General features: G+C 42.6%; 1 protein-coding gene across 9 annotated transcripts in view; it reads left to right on the forward strand.

The window, feature by feature from the left end:
* SHC3 (SHC adaptor protein 3) overlaps positions 1-22,625 on the forward strand; it is a 305,996-nt gene that overhangs the window by 275,204 nt on the left and 8,167 nt on the right. The gene's annotated exons all lie outside the window — the stretch shown is intronic.

The raw sequence follows: 22,625 nt of genomic DNA on the forward strand, positions 1-22,625 counted from the left end.
CCAGCAGAGTCAAAGGATTGAGAAAAAGACAGTTTGAGAGAGAAAGGTGGGACACCAGGGGGCCATTGCGATCGTGGAGGCTACAAAGGCCCCGAGCTCTGGGAGCCTACGGTATTTATTGGTAATCCAACAAAGAAACAGGTGGTGTGAATGTGGCGGTCAAAAGGACACGTTGCATTAAGCACATGATTTACAGCTTTTATATGGAACATGTTCTGCTACTTGAGATAATGGGAATACAATCGATCTAGAAGCCTAGGAGGGCTAGAAGCAAGGAGCCAGCAAGTCTAGACACATTCCCGAGGACATTATACAAGCCCTGCCTCAGTTTCCCTCCCGACATTCAGCTTTTTCCCAACACTTTTTCTGTATTAGATCAGCACAGCCACAAGCATGGCATAAGTCTCCAGTAACTCAGTTTTTTTTTTTTTTGGTAGAGTTGTCAAATTTTTCCCACAAATTCTTCTAGCTCCTTTATTAGATTATTTCCTAGAGTGTCTAGATTTAGCTCCTGTTGTAAGTGGCATGTTATTTTGAGTTTCTTTTTCTCAGCCATTTTTGCTGGAGAGAGAGGAATGTTGTGTGATCTTGTGTCTGGACACTTTGCTTCTTCCAGTAGTTTTACTGGAACATTGGTCCCGCCATTGCAGACCCGGACAGTTTCACCTCCTGCCCTCCAGGGCTCACCCTTACGTGGTATTCTCACCCCCCTTTGCTCTGACTAGAGGCACCTACAAAGGCTGGCCAGGGGAGAGTGTCCTTGTCCACTCCAAACTTGAAAAGGAATGATTGCACTGGTTGCAGTAGGCTTTGGGGAGATTATCTTTTCACTGATTGTCCTAAAAAATTTCATTCATCCATTTATTCATTCATTCAGCAAATATGTACTGAATGTCTGCTATGTCCAGACATTGTGTTTTGGCAGCTGGAAAATGTCTATGAACCTGTTTTAAAAGAAAATATCTGCTCTCATGGAACTTACACATTATTTAATTACTTTGATTATATATAGGTGTTGAACTGTATCAACTACTTCTTCAGCACCTTTTGAGATAATAATTGTTTTTTAAATTGTTAATATGGAGAATTACACAGCTAGATGTTTTTGATGTTGTAATCCTGTCATAAAGTCTGCTTCACCTTGCCATCGTTCTCGTGAAATACATTATTGGATTTGGTCACCGAATGTTTTATTTAGGATTTTGTTGAATCTCTGTTGTAAGTAAAACCTGTCTTGTCTTTGCTGCCTTGGCCTGTATATGCTCATCTGATTTTGATATCAAGATTTTGCCATTTTACTCACCTCTTAAGATGAGCTAGGCTTCCTCCACATCAGAGAAGTCTTTTCAGAGAAGCCTTCCCTAACCTTTTTATCCCAAATAGGATCCCCTCTATACCCCCTGTTTCTGCATTCTGATTTGTTTTTACCTTAAAGCACTTACCACAAACAAACATTTGTTTCTTTGTTAATTTCTTCATTATTTGGCTAGTGTCTTCTACTGGACTGTATTCCCCATGAGGGTAGCAAACTTGTTTAGTGCCATAGCGCCCAACGTGTAGAATAGTGCCTGGCACATAGCAGTGTTCAACAAGCATTTGATGAGCAAACACAAAGATTGGCCTAGGCTTTTATAGGTTAAGAGTTGAGAGCCTGTGGAGGTGATGGGGTGCTGAGGGTCACATGCTACTGGCAGACGTAGAATCAGAAATGAAATTTTCGAAGTAGAATCAGCTCGGACTTCTTCCTCTTTGCATAAACTAACAGTTGTGATTATCTAAAAGAAAATAGGGGAGAAGATACCCAAGCAATTCTATGAGAATATAAATATTTCAGTTCAAAATTTTAGATATTTAAAAAAACAAAAAGCTAAAATCTAGTTAAAGATGTCATAGAACAAAGATGATTGAATTTGTTTGTCCGCTTAGTCTGTATATGTCAAAGAATGACTTAAGAAAGAACTGTGTACTACTGATAACATACTTATTATACATTAAAAATCGGTATCATAATGTAGCACATAAAGAGAGTATAAATTTGTGGAAATATGATTAAACCAGGTATCCAAGCGAGCCAATGCCCAAAGCTGTGTTTACCATACAATTTTAATTTTGGAGGAGAAACTTGTAGTACTGTTGAGAAATTTTGTCAAGTCATACCTACTAATGACTGTTCTTCGGCGGGAGGGCTCTTTTGTTGGATCTAATTTTTTAGTTAAATTGATCCTATGGAAGACAGCTTTAGCTGAAAAAGAAAATGGAAATGAAAGACTTCATTAAAAATGTAACATTGCATTCTTGCTGTGGGGACACCAAAATAGGCAATGAACACATTCTCTTCAATATTTATTCATCTGATTTTCATGGTAATTGGTTGGTCCCTGACTATAAAGGGGGAAACTTGGCAGAGAACAGATTACTCAGAGAAATAAGAATGCAAAACAGTTCTGCATCTAAATTTACTCCACAGTATACCAACCTTTGTGCCTTCCCACCTTTCACTGAGATCACTGGAAACGTGATGAGAAGCTGCCTGGGGCATCTTCTGAGCCCTATTCGTAAGGTGTCAAGAATACTGACTCTAAAATAGTATCTGGAAAGTGCCAGTAGCTGGGTCTCTAAGAGAAGCCTCAGAGATGGAGTCTGGAACACTTTACTTTTCAACATCTTCAGAATTGTTTAGTCAGCCCTCTTATGTCTAAAATTATTCCCTGAGTCATTTATCATTGATTCATCTCTTTGGTCTTGAAGGACCAGCTAAGTAAGGTGGGCACTGTGCTTGCATTTGAATGCGTTGCTGCCGCCGGTGAGTGGGTTTCCTGTGGGCGTGATTCACATGGTGTCTGGTCATTGCACATTTAAGAGCACATGCTGGGAATTTTGTTCATAAAATCAGAAAACATTGATGACAATCCAACACCCCCACATTCACTAGTTTTTGAGAGTAATTTTTAAATGTTCCCTAATCCTCACTTTATAATGTCCTGTTGTTATTTTTAAATTCCCTTTGTATCATCCAGTCTAGGCTGTTCTGCAATAACAAACAAAATCTGTATTCTCAGTGGCTTAACCCAGCAGAGCTCAGTCCCCTGTGTGCCAAGTCCCGTGTGTGTTGTGTGGCTCTCCAGGTCCCACAGGTCCTTGGGTGACTTGGGATCCAGATGAACTGTTGTCCATGTCCTGGGCTCACCTTCTCAACATGGGAGCTCGAAGGAGAAGAGAGGCTGGAGGAAACTCGTGGGCTGTCAATGGCTGTGCTGTGGAGGGGACTCACATCAGCTCCCTCTAGTCCATGAGTCCCAGCCTCACTCCAAGAAAACTGAGAAATGCTGAGAAACACGGAGCATTTGATCCAAGAGCCTGTCTCAGCCACATGCGTTTTACATTTTTATCAATGTAACACTGAAAAATATAAACAAAGGAGATACAGCAGAAGGCTTTTAAGGAAAAACACTGGTCTCCCCCAAACCATTTCCACTCTCACCCCATTCCCATGCAAAAACTTGTGCACACATAGTTATAGTAGCATTATTCATGATAGCCCAAAGGTAGAAACAATTCAAGTGTCATCGGCAGATAAATAAGAAAGTAAAATGTGGTATATCCATACAATAGAGCATAATTCAGCTATAAAAAGAATGAAGTATTGATACATGCCACAACTTGGATGAACCTTGAAAACATTATGCTAAGTGAAAGAAGCTAGTGACAAAAGACCATATGTTATTCTATTCACAGTAAAGTTCAGGATGGAAAATCTACAGAGACAGAAAATAGATGAGTGGTTCCTAGGGGCTGGGTGAGAGAGAGGGATGGGAGAACAGGGAGGTGATAGCTGAAAGGTATGGCATTTCTTTTTATGGTGATAAAAATGTTCTAAGATTGGTAGTGGTGATGAATGTATCTGCAAATATACTGAAACCCATTGAATTGTACAGCTTAAATGAATGTGGTATCTAGATTATATCTCAATGAAGCTGTGTAAAAAGAATCTCTGTATCTACAAGTTTATAGAAAATACAGGTCAGGTGTGTGGGCTCACGTCTGTAATCCTAGCATTTTGAGAGGCTGAGGTGAGAGGATCACTTGAGCCTGGGAGTTCAAGACCAGCCTGGGCAATATAGTGAGACCCCATCTCTAAAATAAAATATTAGCTGGGCATGGTGGCATGCACCTGTAATCCCAGCTACTTGAGAGACTGAGGCAGAGTTCAAGGCTGTAGTGAGCTATGATCATACAGCTGCACTCCAGGCTGGGTGACAGGTGACTCTGTCTCAAAAAAAAAAAAAAAAAAATTACAGATGACAGAGGAACAAGCTGTACAATGCCATAAGGAAGCAATAGCCAAATCATAAGGTGGGGTATTCCACAGACAAATATCTAGTTTTTCAAACAAATCACTGTTGTGGAGGAAAAATGGAAGGAAAGTATAAGTAGAATAGAAAAGTGTTAAGAGAAATAATGAAATGCAAATGCAGACTACATCTATTTGGGTTCTGATTCCAACAAACAGATAATAAAAAGAATGCCCTTGAGACAATTAGAAAAATTTGGTGTTCTGTTATTAAGCGTATATGTGTTTATAACTGTTGTATCTTCCTGATGGAATGACCCTTTGTTAGTATGAAATGTCCCTCTTTATCTCTAGTTTTTTAAATTATGAATTATCTTCACTTGTTATAGGTCTACTCAGATTATCTATTTCTTCATAAGTCAGTGTTGATATTTTGTGTCTTTCTAAGAATTTGTCCATTTTACCTAAGTATCAAACTGGTTAGCATGTATAAATAATGTTGTTGGGTGGAGTTCTTTATAGATATCTGTTAGGTCTAGTCCATTTGTGGTGGTACTCAAGTCTTCTGTTTCCTTGTTGGTCTTTTGTCTAGTTGTTCTATCCATTATTAAAAGTGAGGTATTGAAGTCTCTATTATTATTGAATTGTCTATTTCTCCCTTTATTTCTATTAATTTTGCTTCATGTATTTTGGTGTTCTGTTATTAAGTGCATATATGTTTATAACTGTTGTATCTCCCTGATGGAGATACCTTTTATTAGTGTGAAATGTCCCTCTTTATCTCTAGTAACATTTTTTGCTTCTTTTGTTTTAAAATCTATTTTATCTGGTATTAGTATATGTACTCCAGCTTTCTCATGGTTGCTATGTATATGACACATTCTTTTCTCTCCTTTATTTTCAGTCTATTTGTTTTATTTTAGACACTCTGAAAATCTCTGCCTTTTGATAGTATTTTTTAATCCATTCATATTTAATGTTATTTATGATGTAGTATGATTTATAGCTGCCATTTGACTTTTTGTTTTTTATGTAATATGTATATTATAGTTCTATATGTTAGGCATAACATTACATTACATTACATATGTGCTTTTTTATACAAATGCTTTTAAAATCAGTTAATCTTGAAGTTTCTGATTGCTCTGTTCTTAAGAGAAGACAGCTATGTTTTCCTCACAGTGTATTTACCCTTAACCAGTGCCTTGCTCATTCCATCTATTATTTAGGAGACATGGACAGATGGACTTCCTCTTCTGAGGTGAACTAATAAATTTCCAGAGCAAACTCATCATCCCAGGGACATATTTTCACTGGACTCTTGGACTTGTATCCTATATCTTCCTATATCTTGGCTTTCACTCACTTTTTACGGGACTGCTTCCTTAAGTGCCTTTCTCGGAAGAAGTGCATGAGCATAAATTTTCTCATCCTTACGTGTCTGAAAATATGTTTTCCAGTCACTTTTGATTAAAAGTATGGTCAGTTGTAGTATGACTGGTGTGATTCTTCATCCCTTATGGTTATTTTTTCTGTAAATTTTTTCTTTTTTCTTTTATCTTTCTGTTCTGTAATGACATAGGCAAGAATCTACATGTGTGTCTTTTTCTGTTAATTGTTCTAGGAACTTGATGAACCCTTTCATTCTGAAGACCTGTTTTTCTTTGAATCAGAACAATTTTCTTATATAATATTTTTTGTAATTTCCTGCCTTCTACATTTTTTTCATCTCAGAACTCCTGATTGAGGGCGTAGACCTTCTGTATTGACGTTCTATCTCTTGTCTTTTCAAAAATTTTCCAGTTATTTGAAATTATGTTCTACGTTCCAGGAGCTTTTCTTGACTATCATACAAACTTTTGTGTGTGTAATATAGATATGATCTAGATGTATATATAGATGTAGATATCTATATATAAATATAATCTATATCTATATATAGTATATATATACACGCACAAACTTATGTGTGTGTAATATATATCTTATCTATATCTATATTAGATATATATATCTAGATATAATCTATATATCTGGATATAGATTAGATATATATAGATAAAGGTATAGAGATAAATACAGATATAGATAGATATAATTTTACAAATTCTATATTTAATTTCTAAAAGATTCTTGTTGTCCTGCAATTGTTTTATTTTTCACACATGTCGTTCTTTTTAATACATGGAGTCAGTATCTTTTTGACTTTTTGATGTTAATGTAAGTTGTTTAACTTTTTTTTTTTCTGTTTTCCAAATTATCTTCTGAGGCAGGTGTTCATTTGCTCATCATGATCTTTCTCTTCATGGTGCTGGTGTTTTTAAGATGTCTGGCATTCTTATACCATGAGATTTCAGAACAAGAGGCTGGATGGATTTTCCTGGGGTTGTTCTCTTCTGCTTCAATACATATAGTTCTCTTTCCCTCTAGTCTGTCCCCAGTATCAGAGGACTGACTGAGATTATGTGTGAATTGTGTGTGTGGAGGTGGTATTGGCAGAGCATAGAGGGAATGACGTGTGTGGGCGGGGTTTTGTCATCTGAAGGTTAGACTTCAGGTTGAGAAGGGGAGGGGGCTTGGACTTTTAGCCTGGGTACCTCCCAAGAGTTCTTTACTTAGGGTCACCATCCTCCTCCTACTGCCTTAATTCTCCCCAGGCAACATGTTTAATATCTTTGGATAAATATTCCCCAGACTTCTTCCCTAAAGGCAAAATGCTAGTTTGGCTGTAAGGAGTTGGGAGCAGTGGGAGCTGCAATCTCAGTTACCGAGGAGTGGTCTTTCTGCAGCCCAGCTGTCCTCCCTCCCACTGTTGCAAGGGTCTCTCTCCTCCACTGTGAGACCGCCCTGCTATGCATTCTAGGCTGCCCTCCTCCTCACTCTCTTTTATCCTTCAACATACTTCCATGTTTCTGTTAGTCTGTAATGTGTTGAGATCACTGCCTCCTTCTCTTTTGTTTTTAGAAGTTGTTAATTCCTGTACTGTCCTTTTTCTGGGTTTGGGGAAGGCAGGATAGGGCAATTCCTATACTCATCCTAACTGCTATAAAAAATCAGCATTTCATCCATCTCTGGTTGTCTAATGTCAAAAACTTCAAAATCAAGCAAAATTAAACAAATGAAAACACATGGGTAAATTTTAGCATCATGCTCACTTAATAATTGATAAGGAAGTTTCCTGTCTTTTCTGTGTAAATACACAAATGACCAGGACAATCAGTCTAGCCCCAGGGGAACTCAGAGCTGTGTCCATAGCTTCTCTGCTCTTCTCTGACAAGGCTCTGAAGAAATCCTGACTGGGAACAGTTTCCTACATATTTCCTGTTTGGTCACCATGGTCAGTTCTCTACCATTTTTTCATTTCTATTGTCAAGAACAGACCTTGCAGACTCTTGGGCAACCTTGGAGGTGGTGAGGGACTTCTCAGTAGCTCAGAACTAGGAAAGGAAGTGAGATCCAGAAGGAATAGGGCCAGGGGAGACCAGGAGTCTCCTCCATCCCCTGGACAAGGCTGGTCCAGAAAACCACAGGAGCAGGGAAGGGAGGACTTGTCCAAGGCCCCAGGTGTGCAGGGATTCAAGGTCAGGCTCACTCCTCGGGTGGAAAGTGAGTGCTCACCTGGGCAAAGGGGTTGCTTGTGGGCGTGTAAGCCCTGGGCGGACAGGGTTCCAAGTTGGGCTCTTGGCATTTGTAAACCAAAGAATATCTGAGACAAATCTCAATCATTTCAGAAGTTTATTTAGCCAGGGTTAAGGACATGCCAGTGACACAGCCCCAGGAGATCCTGAGAACACATGCTCGGGGTGGTCAAGCTACAGCCTGATTTTATATGTAAGATATTAATCCATACATGTAAGATGTACATTGGTTTGGTCCAGAAAGGTGGGACAATGTGAAGTAGGGGGCTTCCAGGTCATAGGTGGATTCAAAGATTTTCTGATTGGCAATTGGTTGAAAGAGTTTATCTAAAGACCTGGAATCAATAGAAGGGAGTATTGGTTGCAAGAGCTTATCTAAAGACCTGGAATCAATAGAAGGGAGTGTCTGGGTTAAGATAAGGGGTTGTGGAGACCAAGGTTTTATCATGCAGATGAAGCCTCCAGGTAGCAGGCTTCAGAAAGAAAAGATCGTAGATGTTTCTTTTTTTATTTTTTATTTTTTTTGAGATGTAGCTTCACTCTTGTTGCCCAGGCTATAGAGTGCAGTGGTGCAATCTAAACTCACTACAACCTCCGCCTCCTGGGTTCAAGTGATCCTCCAGCTTCAGTCTCTAGAGCAGCTGGATTACAGACATGCACCACCATGCCCAGCTGATTTTTTTTTTTCCTGTATTTTTAGTAGAGACGGTGTTTCACCATGTTGGCCAGGCTGGTCTTGAACTCCTGACTTCAGGTGGTCCACCCACCTTGGCCTCCCAAAGTGCTAGGATTACAGGCGTGAGCCACTGTGCCCAGCCAATGTTTTTCATCAGACTTAAAAAGGTGTCAAACTCTTACTTAATTCTCTCCTGGATGAAGGAAAAGACCTGGAAAGGGAAAGGGATTCTCCACAGAATATAGATTTTCCCCACAAGAGACAGCTTTGCAGGGCCATTTCAAAATATGACAAAGACATATTGCCAAAGACATATATTTTAGGGTAAAATACTTCAATCTGTTTCAGGGTCTGCTATCTGTCATGTGATGCTATGCTAGAGTCAGGCTGGAATTGGGTGTCTTATTGCTACAAAAGTCTTAAGGTCTCTGTTTAAATGTTACTGCTGGTCAGTTGTGCCTGAATTCCAAAGGGAGGAAGATATAATGAGGCATGTCTGACCCCCACTTCCCATCATGGCCTGACCTAGTTTTTCAGGTTAACTTTGGAATGGCCTTGGCTAAGAGGATGGGTTCATTCTGATGGTTGGGGGTCTTCAAATTTTATTTTTAGTTTACACAATGCAGCCCTGGGGGCTGATGTGGGTCCGGCTCTGTGGCTCAGCCTTCAGGTTTGGGATGGACCTGGACCACATCTTCATTTCAAATGTAGGAGAGGCTTGGGTGGCATGTCTGTGCCTGGGGCAGATCTACATCACACCTGGGTTAGGCTGGATCCAGGCATGAGCCTATGAGCCTGGGGGTGGAGTGGGGTCTCTCAGTGGATCCAGCAGAAGTGAGAAAGTGGGCAAAGGTCAGCTACTGTGTGTGTGTGTGTGTGTGTGTGTGTGTGTGTGTGACCTGTTCCAGGGTAATTAATGTTTTAATCACGAGATGTCCCCATCTGATGACTTTGCCTCTTCCAGGAGTGTGACCCTTTAGAAGGGGCATATGTAATCATTTTGTCATTGATGGAGTGTCATCATTAATGGAAAAATTTTAACCAGTATTTCTAACTGCCCACAGGGCAGCTCCACTTACACATTTCCCAGGCAATTGAAGCCCAAGGCGTCTGCAGTGGAAGGTGTTGTCCCCATCTCCTCAGCCCCAGCTGCCCCTCCTGGGTTGCCCTCCATACCACACCTCTCTTCTCATACTCTGCATTCAGATGCTGAACAAAGTCCCCTAAATATCCCTGCAAGCTGCCTCTTCCTCCTGACCCACCTGGACTCCCAGTGACAGCCCCCGCCCACCCTGCAGGAGGCTTGCTGATGTCCATTCCCTGCTCAGAATCCTTCTGGGATGTCATCACCTCCAGTGTAAGGTTAAACTGTGCAGTGTGGTAAGAAAATAGGAATAGCAAACATTCCCCAGCATGTCCTTGATGCCACGCACTGTACTAACTACTTCACTTGTATTAATCCTTTCATTCTGAAAACAGTCCTGTGAAGCAGGACTCACGATAGCCATTTTACAGAGAGCTCAGTAACTTGCTATAAGGAGTGTCATTAGCAGGTGGCAGGCCAGGCTGTGGCAGGTGCTCAAAACTGTCTTCTCCTCACTTGTCACTGCACGGCAGGACAGGCAGTACTTAATACAGCACACAGGGAGTGGTGGAGTGCACCTGTAGTCCCAGCTACTCAGGAGGCTGAGGCAGAAGGGTGGCTTGAGCCCAGAAGTTTGAGGCTATAGTGAACTATGATCTTACCATTGCACTCCAGCCTGGGTGACAGAGTGAGACTCTCTAAATAAATAAATAAATAAAAATAAACAAATACATAAATAAATAAGATGCACAGGATGCTGCTTGTGCACCCAGGGGAGAAAGGCCTTCAAGGATAATGGCTTGGGATGACCATGCCCTTTACACATCAGAGGAGCATCCTGAGAGGGGCTGTGTGTTTCTGATTGGACAATGAGAGGGGGCTGAGTGAACTGGGAAGGCATTGTTGCATTACAGGTAACTTACAAATCACACCCACAGCTTGAGCTGCTGTTCTAGGCCAGCTGTTAGTCTAGCAGCTTCAGCATCAGAAGAAATGAGCTTGTTTAGAAATTCAGCTTGTTCAGAAATGAGATCCCCAGCTCCCACCCCAGACCTGCTGAGTCAGGAACTCAGAATGGGGCCTGGGGGTGTGGGATGGAGGTGAGGCAGTAGTCTGAACTTTCACAAGCCCTTCTTCAGGGGCTAGAGTTGGGAACCACAGGTCTAGGCAACAGACCCTTTGAAAAATGAGGAAGGATATGTTAGATAACTTGTCAGGCAAACACAGCACATTGGCAATAGAAACAGGATTTGAACTGATGACTTGTGATATCTTGACCAGTGGTTTTTTTCCTCTACATGGTCATACTTTCTGATTCTGTTCTGCTGCCTATGGCCAGTTAAACACAGAAGTGGATCATCTAGATGCTTGGATGAATAAAATTTGAAAAATTAATTTCTACTGAATTTCTGGAAAGTAGGTAAGAATAGACGGTAAAAGAAGTAGCCAGGAAGAAGTTCCACCTCTCCCAAGCCCAGCGGTTTTCTGGAGGTTGTGGCAGAGAAGAGAAACGGTAAGATTGGTTATGGCCTCAATGGCGGTTTTGGGAAATCAGAATTTGCTGCATATTTCTTTTTTTTTTTTTTTTTTTTTTTTTTTTTTTTGAGTGAGTCTCCGGCTCTGTCATGAGCTGGAGTGCAGTGGCGTGATCTCGGCTCCGCTGCAAGCTCCCACCTCCCGGGTTTGCCATTCTCCGCCTCAGCCTCCGAGTAGCTGGGACTACAGGCGCCCGCCACCGCCGGCTAGTTTTTGTCCATTTTAGTAGAGGCGGGTTTCACCATGTTGTGGGGATGGTCTCGATCTCCTGACCTCGTGATCCACCCGCCTCAGCCTCCCAAAGTGCTGGGATTACAGGCTTGACAGAATTTGCTGCATATTTCTTAATGATTTTAATTTCCCACACTTTTGAGTTGCTTCTCAGGCTCCCAAGCATCCTTGGGCCTAAATAAACCCAGCCTTTCTGAATGCATAGAGCTTGGTTCCTTCCCACTGAGCTGCTGGCAGCTTTGATCTGCGGGATCTGATTTTCTTCTACTCTTAGACTTTCTCAGATGTTTAAAAATATTGTAAGCAACTCAAAGAGACCTTGTTGATAAGGCTTATCAAGCTGGCCTCAGAGTTTATTCTGGGCTCCTGACTCCTGAAGGGCAATCAGCTCTCATGCTAAGATCAGGGTGGGCCTGAGGCCCCAGGCTGACCTCTCTCCCTGAGTGTTCGCTTCTCATAGAGGAAGCCTGTGCCTGCCCTCCCTTCCAAAGAAGGCAAGGCCAGTAGTGGCTGACTCGCTCAAACCCATCACATGCCTGGAAAAACCTTCCAAGGTGTTTATGGTTGTTGTGAGACCTCAGTTCTTATCTTCTTGATTTAGAAGAATTTCAGCAAGAGAGACACAGCAAGGGAGATGCAAAACAGTGCAATTTATTACAAAGGAGAAAGAAAATTTTGAAAGTTAGGTGCAGAATAGATAGTACACCCTGACAGAGATAATTCAGGGTAGGCTGCAGGGTAAGGATGAGACCGCAAAGACGGGCACTAGGGACACTCCCTTTATGGGCGCCTTTCATGATTATTCATAAGGAGGTGTTGCTATAAGCATGTTCTGGGTGGTCCTCTGGGGGCACATGCGTAGTAGCTGAACATGCTTGTTCATAAGTCACATCTTATTAGCATCTTAAATCTCCACCCAGGGATGTGTTTTTGCTGTTATAATGAGCAAAGGGTCAGTCTGGGCACAAGTAAAATTAAAGTGCGCAGTGCTCTCTAGAGGGGGAGATGTCCTACTGAAGATAGCTGTGCTTGAATTAGCTGGACTACAGTGTGAATGCTGAGGCTTACTGTGTTGACTGTACATCCCACGGTTGCCAGGTCCCAAAAACATGATTACTTCCTTGACTACCTATCCTGCCTCAAAGCCACAGGTGACGGTGGCCAGACTGGTGGAGCAGGCTTTGGAGAAGGAAGTGGGCAGTCTGAGCTTTCCCCACTGTAGGGTCCTTGCGTCTCCTTCTAGGCTCCTGGAGCCCCGAGGGGACAGTTAAAGTGTTTAAGTGCTGCCCGAGGCTCTTCAGGTTCCTGCCTGGGTCTTGGCTGAGATGGTGGTCCAGCCCTGCTGGGGTGTAGGGTGGGGTGGAGTTCCCTGCTCAGGAAAATGAGCTGAGGCCTCTGTTCTGTTTGCTGGAGGACCAGCTGACTTCTCTCATTGACATCATGCCTTTGTTCACTACAAAGGAAATATGGAAATTACACAGCCCATTCAGTCACCTCTGGCTCGGGCAAGTCGTGTGACTTACCCACACAGTGGAAGTTCTGAGTGGGAAAGACCACCCTGTAGTCTTGCTCTGGAAGCCCGCAGGGGCAGGCAGGGTCTTGAGAGTGCTCCAGGGCCGGCCTCCTCCCATTTTATTCCCAAGTCATGTATACTGGGCATCCAGGTAGGGCTCTGTGTGACAGAGTTGTTCCATGGCTAGGAAATAAATGTCTTAGAGGGCAACGTTAGGCAATGTGGAAGGAGCCCTCCAGCTCTCAAGATTCAGATTCCTAGCACTGTGTTCTACTGGCCCCAAGGGGTGCTGGAAGCACTCAGTTTCCACCTGGTGCAGGACAGGGGAGCCTCACCTGGGATGAGCCCCGGCATGCAGGCAGGGTTCAAGGAGAGCCACTGCTCAGCTTCCTACAGTACTTCCTTCTCTCTGCTTGCTTTGCTTCTGGTTTGTGGGTTTTTACATGGATTTCGGGTTAGTTTTGTGGGACAGCTATGCTTTCCCAGAGGTGACCTGGGCCTAGGCCCTCCACTCTGTGAGCAGATCTGATGCTGTCTTTGGTCACTGAGGTCATGGCTGTGGGGGCGTTGAGTGCGGTGGTGTTGGCCTCCCTACTCTGGCAGCTGAGTGAAGACTTCTTTGTGGTTTCTTGAGCAGTGATTCATCAAATTCTGTCCTGGAGGTCTCATGGAGATGGCACAGTTCCCAAGGTAGCCTGGGCTTTTCCCTGGGGCAGGAGGAGACTACCCCTCTATCCAGCTGCAGAGCTCCTGAAAAATCATTGTTAAGGTGGAATTGGCAGTGATAGTCAATACTAACAACGAGTGGACTTTCCATACAATGAGAACAAAAGCTACAAACCTGATTCTGCTAGAATATTATTGTTCCAGAAGGCTGGTGCAACTGGTGGGCATCTCCTGTGTGGGCACTGAAGCTCAGTGCGAAATGTCCCTGTGAGGTCAAACTGGGGCTGCAGCTCGGCAGATCCCTACCGCTCCCTGGGCACCTTCCCAAGCCCTGAGTGTCCTCATGAGGCCCATGTGTGCCACCATAGGCAGAAGGCTCTCCCCTGCATCCTTCCACCACTGGGAACTTTGGAGGATCACCAAGGTACAGCACCCAGTGGCAGAGCTCCACCCAGACACACAATCCTGCAAACAGACATTTGTGCCCAGCTTAGTCACTGCTGATGGAGGAGACATGGAGAGTTGATGAGGGGGACTAACCTGTGTCCCCTGCCCCACTCCTGTACATTCCACTCACAACACCCACGTCCTGAGGTCGGCCTGCCCACTTTGCTCTCCTCCTGGGCCTGCATCTCCTACTGTACGTGAGGGCAGTTTTGTGCCAGCCCCTGGAAGGCCTTCTTTAAGGATGATTTATCTGTCTCATTTTGTTGCTGGTGATAGTTTAGTGTCCCCCTAGAGCCTGGCACCAGAAACTATCCGTGTTTTCTCCTGCTTTGACTTGGACATAGGTCACAGCCAGAGGAGGAGCCCTCACCTTCCTACCAACCATCTAGGGAGTCCTGAGGGAGGCCCAGAGGGAAGGATGAAAAGGACAAGCCAGACCTGCTGTTGTCCACAGACCACAGAGGTCCCCACACCCAAAATATGGGACAAAGGAGCCTGCCCCACAACTGGCACCCCACCTCCTTGCCCTGCTGCTTCTCACCCTCCACCCTCACCTCTCACCCCCACCATTCCTATCTTCCACCTTCCAACCCCGTGTCACCTCTCCATCTTTCACCCCTTAACCTGACCCCCATTCTCCTTACTTTTGGACACTGTGGGTGATTCCTGCTGACCACAGGCCACACAGAGCTGAGTGTGCATTTCTGCCCTAGCCTAGGGAAGAAACATGTTTTAATTAAGCTGCTGTGAAACCTTGGGGATCTCTACCTAAAAACGATACACATTTTTAACAGGAACAGTCTACAAAAATCAAATCAAGAAGAAATTCCTTACTATGAACCATTCCAGAGGCTCCAAAGTGCTCTTGTTTTAGGAGTAGGAGATGTTGCTTTTGTTTCTTTGCAAAACCTCACCTCCTCCAGCTTCTCTCCCTGAAAACCGAGTCCCACCCAGTGCTCTCAAACTGAATATTCATTTATTCTTTTGGTTTTTAAATAGACTTTATTTGATATTATTTAATAAATATTGTAAAGAACTGACATCTTGACAATATTGAGGATTCCTATCCATAAATATGAAATACCTCTTCATTTATTTAGTTCTTTGATTTCTTTTATCGGACTTTTGTAGTTTTCCTCATATAGATCTCATAGGCATTTTGTTAGATTTATACCTATTTCATTTTCAGGGGTGCCAATGTAAATGGTATTGCGTTTAAAATTTTAAATTCCATGTGTTCATTGCTGATATACAGGAAAGTGATTGACTTTTGTATATTTACCTTATATCCTGCAACCTTACTATAATCACATTTAGGTCAAGGAGGTTTTTTTGATTTTTTTTTCAGATTTTCTTCTAGACAATCATGCCATTTGTGAACAAAGGCAGTTTCATTTCTTCCTTCCCAATCAGTATACCTTTTTTTTTCTTTTCTGTCTTACTGTCTTACTTTTGGACACTGTAGGTGATGCCTACTGACCACAGGCCACACAAAGTCAAGTGTGCACTTCTTCCCCCAGCCTAGAGAAGAAGCATATTTTAATTAAGCTGCTGTGAAACCTTGGAGATTTCTACCTAAAAATGGCAATACGTTTTAGCAATAATGGTTTACAAAGATGAAATCAGAAAATAAATTCTATAGGTTTTCTTTGGAATATTAGGACTTCCAGTACAATATTGAAATGGAGTAGTGAGAGGGAATATCCTTGTCTTGTTCTTGATCTTTGAGTTTCTCAGTATCAGATATAATGTTAGCTGTAGGGTTTTTTTGCAGATATTCTTTTTTTTTTTTCTGAGACAGAGTCTTGCTCTGTTGCCCAGGCTGGAGTGCAGTGGCGTGATCTCAATTGACTGCAGCCTCCATCTCCTGGGTTCAAGCAATTCTCCTGCCTCAGCCTCCTGAGTAGCTGGGATTATAGTTACCCACCATGACGTCTGGCTAATTTTTGAATTTTTTTCAGTAGAGATGGGGTTACACTGTGTTGGCCAGGCTGGTCTTGAACTCCTGACCTCAAGTGATCCTCCTGCCTTGGCCTTCCAAAGTGCTGGGTTTACAAGTATGAGCCACCATGCCCAACCCATAGATATTCTTTATCAAGTTGAGGAATTTCCTCTCCTACTTTATCAAGAGGGCTTAAAAAAAAGAAAAGAAAAGAAAAGAAAAGAAAAACCTACTTTATTGAGAGTTTTTTTTTTTTTTTAAAGACCCTTTTTAAAATTACAGTTTAAGTTCTGGGATACCTGTGCAGAACTTGCAGGTTTGTTACATAGGTATACACGTGCCATGGTGGTTTGCTGCGCCCATCAACCCGTCATCTACATTAGGTATTTCTGCTAATGCTATCCCTAGCCCCCCACCCTCTGACAGGCCCTGGTATGTGATGTTCCCCTCCCTGTGTCCACATGTTCTCATTGTTCAACTCCCACTTATGAGTGAGGACATGTGGTGTTTGGTTTTCTGTTCCTGTGTTAGTTTGCTGAGAATGACCATTTCCAGCTTCATCCATGTCCCTGCAAAGGACATGAACTCATCCTTTTTTATGGTTGCATAGTATTCCATGGTATATATGTGCCACATTTTCTTTATCCAGTGTATCATTGATGGGCATTTGGGTTGGTTCCAAGTCTTTGCTATTGTGAACAGTGCTGCAATAAACATACATGTGCATGTGTCTTTTTAGTAGAATGATTTATAATCCTTTGGGTATATACCCAGTAATGAGATTGCTGGGTCAAATGGTATTTCTGGTTCTAGATCCTTGAGGAGTCACCACACTGTCTTCCACAATGGTTGAACTAATTTACACTCCCGCCAACAGTGTAAAAGCGTTCCTATTTCTCCACATCCTCTCCAGCATCTGTTGTTTCCTGACTTTTTAATGATCACCATTCTAACTGACGTGATATGGTATCTTATTGTGGTTTTGATTTGCATTTCTCTAATCACCACTGATGATGAGCTTCTTTTCATACTTTGTTGGCTGCATAAATGTCTTCTTTTGAAAAGTGTCTGTTCATATCCTTCGCCCACTTTTTGATGGGGTCATTTTTCTGTTGTAAATGTGTTTAAGTTCTTTGGTAGATTCTGGATATTAGCCCTTTGTCAGATGGGTAGATTGTAAAAATTTTCTCCCATTCTGTAGGTTGCCTGTTCACTCTGATGATAGTTTCTTTTGCTGTGCAGAAGCTCTTTAGTTTAATTAGATCCCATTTGTCAATTTTGGCTTTTGTTGCCATTGCTTTTGGTGTTTTAGTCATGAAGTCTTGGTGCATGCCTATGTCTTAAATGTATTGCCTAGGTTTTCTTCTAGGGTTTTTATGGTTTTAGGTCTTACATTTAAGTCTTTAATCCTTCTTGAGTTAATTTTTGTATAAGGTGTAAGGAGGGGGTCCAGTTTCTGTTTTCTGCTTAGGGCTAGCCAGTTTTCCCAACACCATTTATTAAACAGGGAATCCTTTCCCCATTGCATGTTTTTGTCAGGTTTGTCAAAGATCAGATGGTTGTAGATGTGTGGTGTTATTTATGATGCCTCTGTTCTGTTCCATTGGTCTATATATCTGTTTTGGTACCAGTACCATACTGTTTTGGTTACTGTAGCCTTGTAGTATAATTTGAAGTCAGGTAGTATGATGCCTCCAGCTTTGTTCTTTTTGCTTACAATTGTCTTGGTGATGTGGGCTCTTTTTTGGTTCAATATGAAATTTAAAGTAGTTTTTTCTAATTCTGTGAAGAAAGTCAGTAGTAGCTTGATGGGGATAGAGTTGAATCTATAAATTAGTTTGGGCAGTATGGCCATTTTCACGATATCGATTCTTCCTATCCATGAGCATGGAATGTATTTCCATTTGTTTGTAAAAAAAAGACCTTTTTTTTAAAAAAAAAAAAGAAAAAAATCTCTTGGTAAGAGATGTTGGATTTTGTCAAATGCTTTGTCTGCATCCATTGATATGATCATGTGATTTTTCTTCTTTAACATGATGGATAAAAGTAATTGATTTCTGAATATTGGACCAACTTTGCATACCTGAAATAAATTCCACTTGGTTGTGGTGTATACTTATTTTTATACATTGTTGGGTTCAATTTGTTAATATTTGTGGAGCATTTTTGCATCTATGTTCAGCTGAGGGAGGTATTGCTATAGAGTTCTTTTTGTGCTTTTTAGTTCTAAAGGGTACATGACACTGTGTGCAGGTTTTATTACATGTATACATATTGCCATGTTGGTGTGCTGCACCGATAACTCGTCAGTTGCATTGCCTGTATCTCCTATTAACTTCTCCTCCCCCTCCATCCCACACAATACAGGACCTGGTGTGCATTCTCCCCTTCCTGTGTCCAAGTGATCTCGTTGTTCATTCCACCTATAGGGTGAGAACATGCAGTATTTAGTTTCAATTTCTTTTAATAGTTTACTTTGAAGAATAATTGGTTTGGCTACATCAGCAACCACCAAGTTGCAGAACTCATCCTTTTTCAGTTTTGCATATGAGTATTCCATGATGTATATGTGCCACATTCCTTAATCCGATCTATGCTCATGGACATTTGGAACGTTCCAAGTCTTCTTTATATTGTGAGAGACCGTGCATAAATAAACATGTCACGATGTGCATATCTCTTTATAGCAGCATGACTTACTCCGTCTTTGGTATCATCTAGTAATGCATGTATTTCTGGGTCTCAAATATATTTCTGGTTCTTCCAGATGTCCTTGAGAAGAGAATATACACTGTTTTCCACAATGGTTGAACTAGTTTGAGTCCACCACACCAACATTGTAGCCATTTCCTGGCTATAAAATGCTCTCCAAGCACCTGTGACTTTCTGATTTTTGTGTTCCCTTATTCTAACTGGTAGAATGAGTATCTCATTATGGTTTTAGTTGCATTTTCTCACGATGGCCCAGTGATGTTGGGCATTTTCATCAATAATCTATTGGCTGCCATGAATATTTCTTTTGAAAGTATCTGTTCATATCCTTTTGCCCACTTTTTAAGTGAGTTGTTTGTTTTTCTCTGGTGAATTTGTTTGGAGTTCTTTGTGATTCTGGATATTAGCCCTTTGTCAGATGATGATTCGATAAAATTTTTCTCCGTTCTGGCGGTTGCCTGTTCCATCTCAGCGTGGTTTTTGCTGTGCAGAAGTTCTTTAGTTTAATTAGATCCATTTATGCATTTTGGCTTTTGCTTTGCCATTGCTTTTGTTGTTTCAGTGGTGAGGAGTCCTTGCCCATGCCTATAACCACTGTGAATGGTACTAGGTGGTTTCTTCGAGGAAGTTTTATGGTTTTAGAAGTCCTATCTTCAAGTATAATCCTGTCACGAATTAATTTTGTGCAAGTGGGAAAGGATCCAGTTTCAACTTTCCTACCCAAGCTAGCCAATTTTCCCAGCTTCCATTATTATTGGCCAAAGAATCCCTTTACATTTCCTTTATTTTGTCAGATTTATTCAAAGATCAGATGGCTTCATGGTAAATGGTAAGCTTATTTTCTGAGGGCTCTGTTCTGTTAAATTCTTTCAATATTCTTTTGAGTTTGAGTATTAGGTAATGCGACGAATGAAAATTATGTTCTCTGACTCTATCTTCTGAGAAAGATTGTAGGGAATTGAAATAAATTATTCCTTAAGTGCTTGATAGAATTCACCAGTGAACCCATCTAGGCCTTGTGTTTTTTGTTTTGGAAGGTTATTAATTATTGATTCAATTTCTTTAATATATATATGCCTATTCCAGTTGTTTATTTCTTCTTGTGTGAGTTTTGGCAGGTTGTACCTTTCAAGGAATTTTAAAATTTAGATTATCAAATTTATGAGCGTAGAGTCATCCATAATACAGATGCCCCCCAACCTAGGATGAGCTTACATCCCAATAAACTTATCATATGTTGGGAATATTGTAAATCAAATGCAAATAAGAACCTGATAAACTGGCCACAAGGTTGAATTCTGTTATTCCTGTATTCCTTTACTGTCTTTTTAATGTTCATGGGATCTCTTGTGGGGTCCCCTCTTTTCTTTCTTATATTGATAATTTGGGCTTTATCATCTTTTTTTCTTAGCCCGGCTAGAGGTTTATCAATTGTATTGATATTTTCAAAGAACCAGCTTTTGGTTTCATTTATTTTTTTCTACTGATTTGCTGTTTTCAATGTATTGATTTCTGCCCTAATTTTTATCTATTATTTCTTTCCTCCTGCTTACTTTAGATTAATTTGTTCTTCCTTTTTAAGCTTCCTAAGGTGGAAGCTTAGATGATTCATTTTAGACTTTTCTAAATTTCTAGTATATGTATATTTTAGTCTCTTCTGTAGCCTGACTAGAACGAAGGCTTTCATCTCGATTTTTATTTCCTCTTTACTCTGCACAGCCTCAGCCAGTTGTCTGGGGTTAACATCCCATGTGTCTTCACTGTGGCAGAACCCTTGCAGGTGTGTCTGGAGTCTACGTTTGTCTTGGCTGCCCAGTGGTTTTTAATCAGCCATCAGCATTTCTAGTGCACAACAGGTGGGTCCACACAGAGAGTTCTGTTGGCTGTAAGTTCTTTGGGCAGGAGCCAGACTTCAGTATTTATGGCAAAGAAGTGAACTGGCCTCTCTATGTCCTTAGTCAGTAAATACATATATATGTGTTTATGTTGGCCAGCCTATATACTGAAATATGCTAACTGGTGATTCTCAGGTTTGACAGCATGTTGGAATCACTGAAGGAGCCTAAGACACTTGGTGCCCAGGCCACACCCTGAGCTTCTTATGGAACTGGCCTGGGGCCTGGACTGTGGTTACTAAAAGGTCCTCAGGAGGTTTGGAGGTGAGACCAGGTTGAGACTATTGTCTCAGACACTTCCCTGCCCTAAACCACGCTTCACCCATTCCAGTTTGCTCAGAACTTAATGTGAGTGTCAGTCATTAAGGAAAGAGTAAGGAGTCAATGTTAAGGCAACACCCCAGTACTGGTCTCAAGCCGAGTTCCTTGGTGCCCCCGGCTTCCAAATAAGTATGCTGCTTGAGTCACTCAGGGGGTCTTTCTGGGGCAGGAATGCTGAGGAGCCCCAAGAGAATTAAACAACTTCAGTAGAAAGATGCTAGGAAGTCTTGCCAAAAGCTTCCTTTCTGAACTTGCCCAACAGGTTACATCCTTAGTGAGGCTTAGTGCCCAAAAATCAGGAGACCCTCTGGTCCAGAGAGCTCTTCTCCCTCTGGTGCTTACAGAGATGGGTGGCGAGGGTTCCTGCAGGAGGAAAACACTCTAATTTCAAAGCTCTTCTGTTCCTTCAGCTGCTAGTTGGTAGAGCCATGAGCAGATGGTATGAGCTTCTCAGAGCACCTTGGGTGGGGACTTCCAATATGCACACCTGAAGTATAGATTTGGGGTGGGGGCGGGATGGTGGTTAAAAGTCCAGAGGCTGCCGGGCGCGGTGGCTCAAGCCTGTAATCCCAGCACTTTGGGAGGCTGAGACGGGCGGATCACGAGGTCAGGAGATCGAGACCATCCTGGCTGACACGGTGAAACCCCGTCTCTACTAAAAAATACGAAAACTTAGCCGGGCGAGGTGGCGGGCGCCTGTAGTCCCAGCTACTCGGGAGGCTGAGGCAGGAGAGTGTCGTAAACCCGGGAGGTGGAGCTTGCAGTGAGCTGAGATCCGGCCACTGCACTCCAGCCTGGGCGACAGAGCGAGACTCCGTCTCAAAAAAAAAAAAAAAAAGAAGTCCAGAGGCTGATGTTTCTTTGGTAGGTTGACGGAGGGGGAGAGGCAAGAGTGGCCACATTAGTGGAAGCAGGAGTGACAATGAGAATTTGGGGAAAAGATAATATTGGGGAAAACCGGAGAATGAACATAGCCTTGGGAGTCCCTGCAGGAGGACGAGGAGAGCTGGGTGTCCCATGAAAGGATGGGCTCCTGGAAATTCATCTGCACACACTGATGGAGAGGAGACCCCTACTAAGGCTGGAGAGCGAAGCAGGGAATTCAACTGACCCTCGAGCGTAACCGCGAGGGTGGCCTGTGAGGGTGAATGGACATAGCCAGGTGGCTGCTTTCTGCCTCCATCTCCCACTTCTCAAACATGCAAGTCCCAGGGCATTGTGTCCAGAACTCCTCGAAAGACAGCTCCTGACAGGCCCCACCCCACCTTTTTCAAGTGTGAGCCATATCTGTGAATGTGCCGGCTCAGAGTGGAGGCAGCTGATGGACCCCAGGGACCACGGTGCAGGCCAGCAAGCAGGGCAGAGTGTTCAACTTCCTCTCCCCTAACATGGCATTAAAAGTTGATGGGCAGGCTGTAGAATTGAAAGCCCAGGAACATGGAGCCTGTACCTCTGACCCAGCCTGGCTCACTCTCCAGTGGGGGACTGCAGGGGCAACAGGAGCTCCTCTGGGGAACTGTGGAGCTTGCCCCTGGTGGGTGCCCAGGATGCCTGGGGAGGAAGGAAGGCTGCCCGGAGGTGCTGGCATTGAGGTGGGGCCAGGCTCAGATGGAAGACACTCATTCTGGGCCGGGAGATGGCCATGCAAAGGCCTAGAGGTGGGAGGGTCATGG

This window comes from Papio anubis, chromosome 13, assembly GCF_008728515.1.
Source record: "Papio anubis isolate 15944 chromosome 13, Panubis1.0, whole genome shotgun sequence".
In the NCBI taxonomy this organism is placed as follows: Eukaryota; Metazoa; Chordata; class Mammalia; order Primates; family Cercopithecidae; genus Papio; species Papio anubis.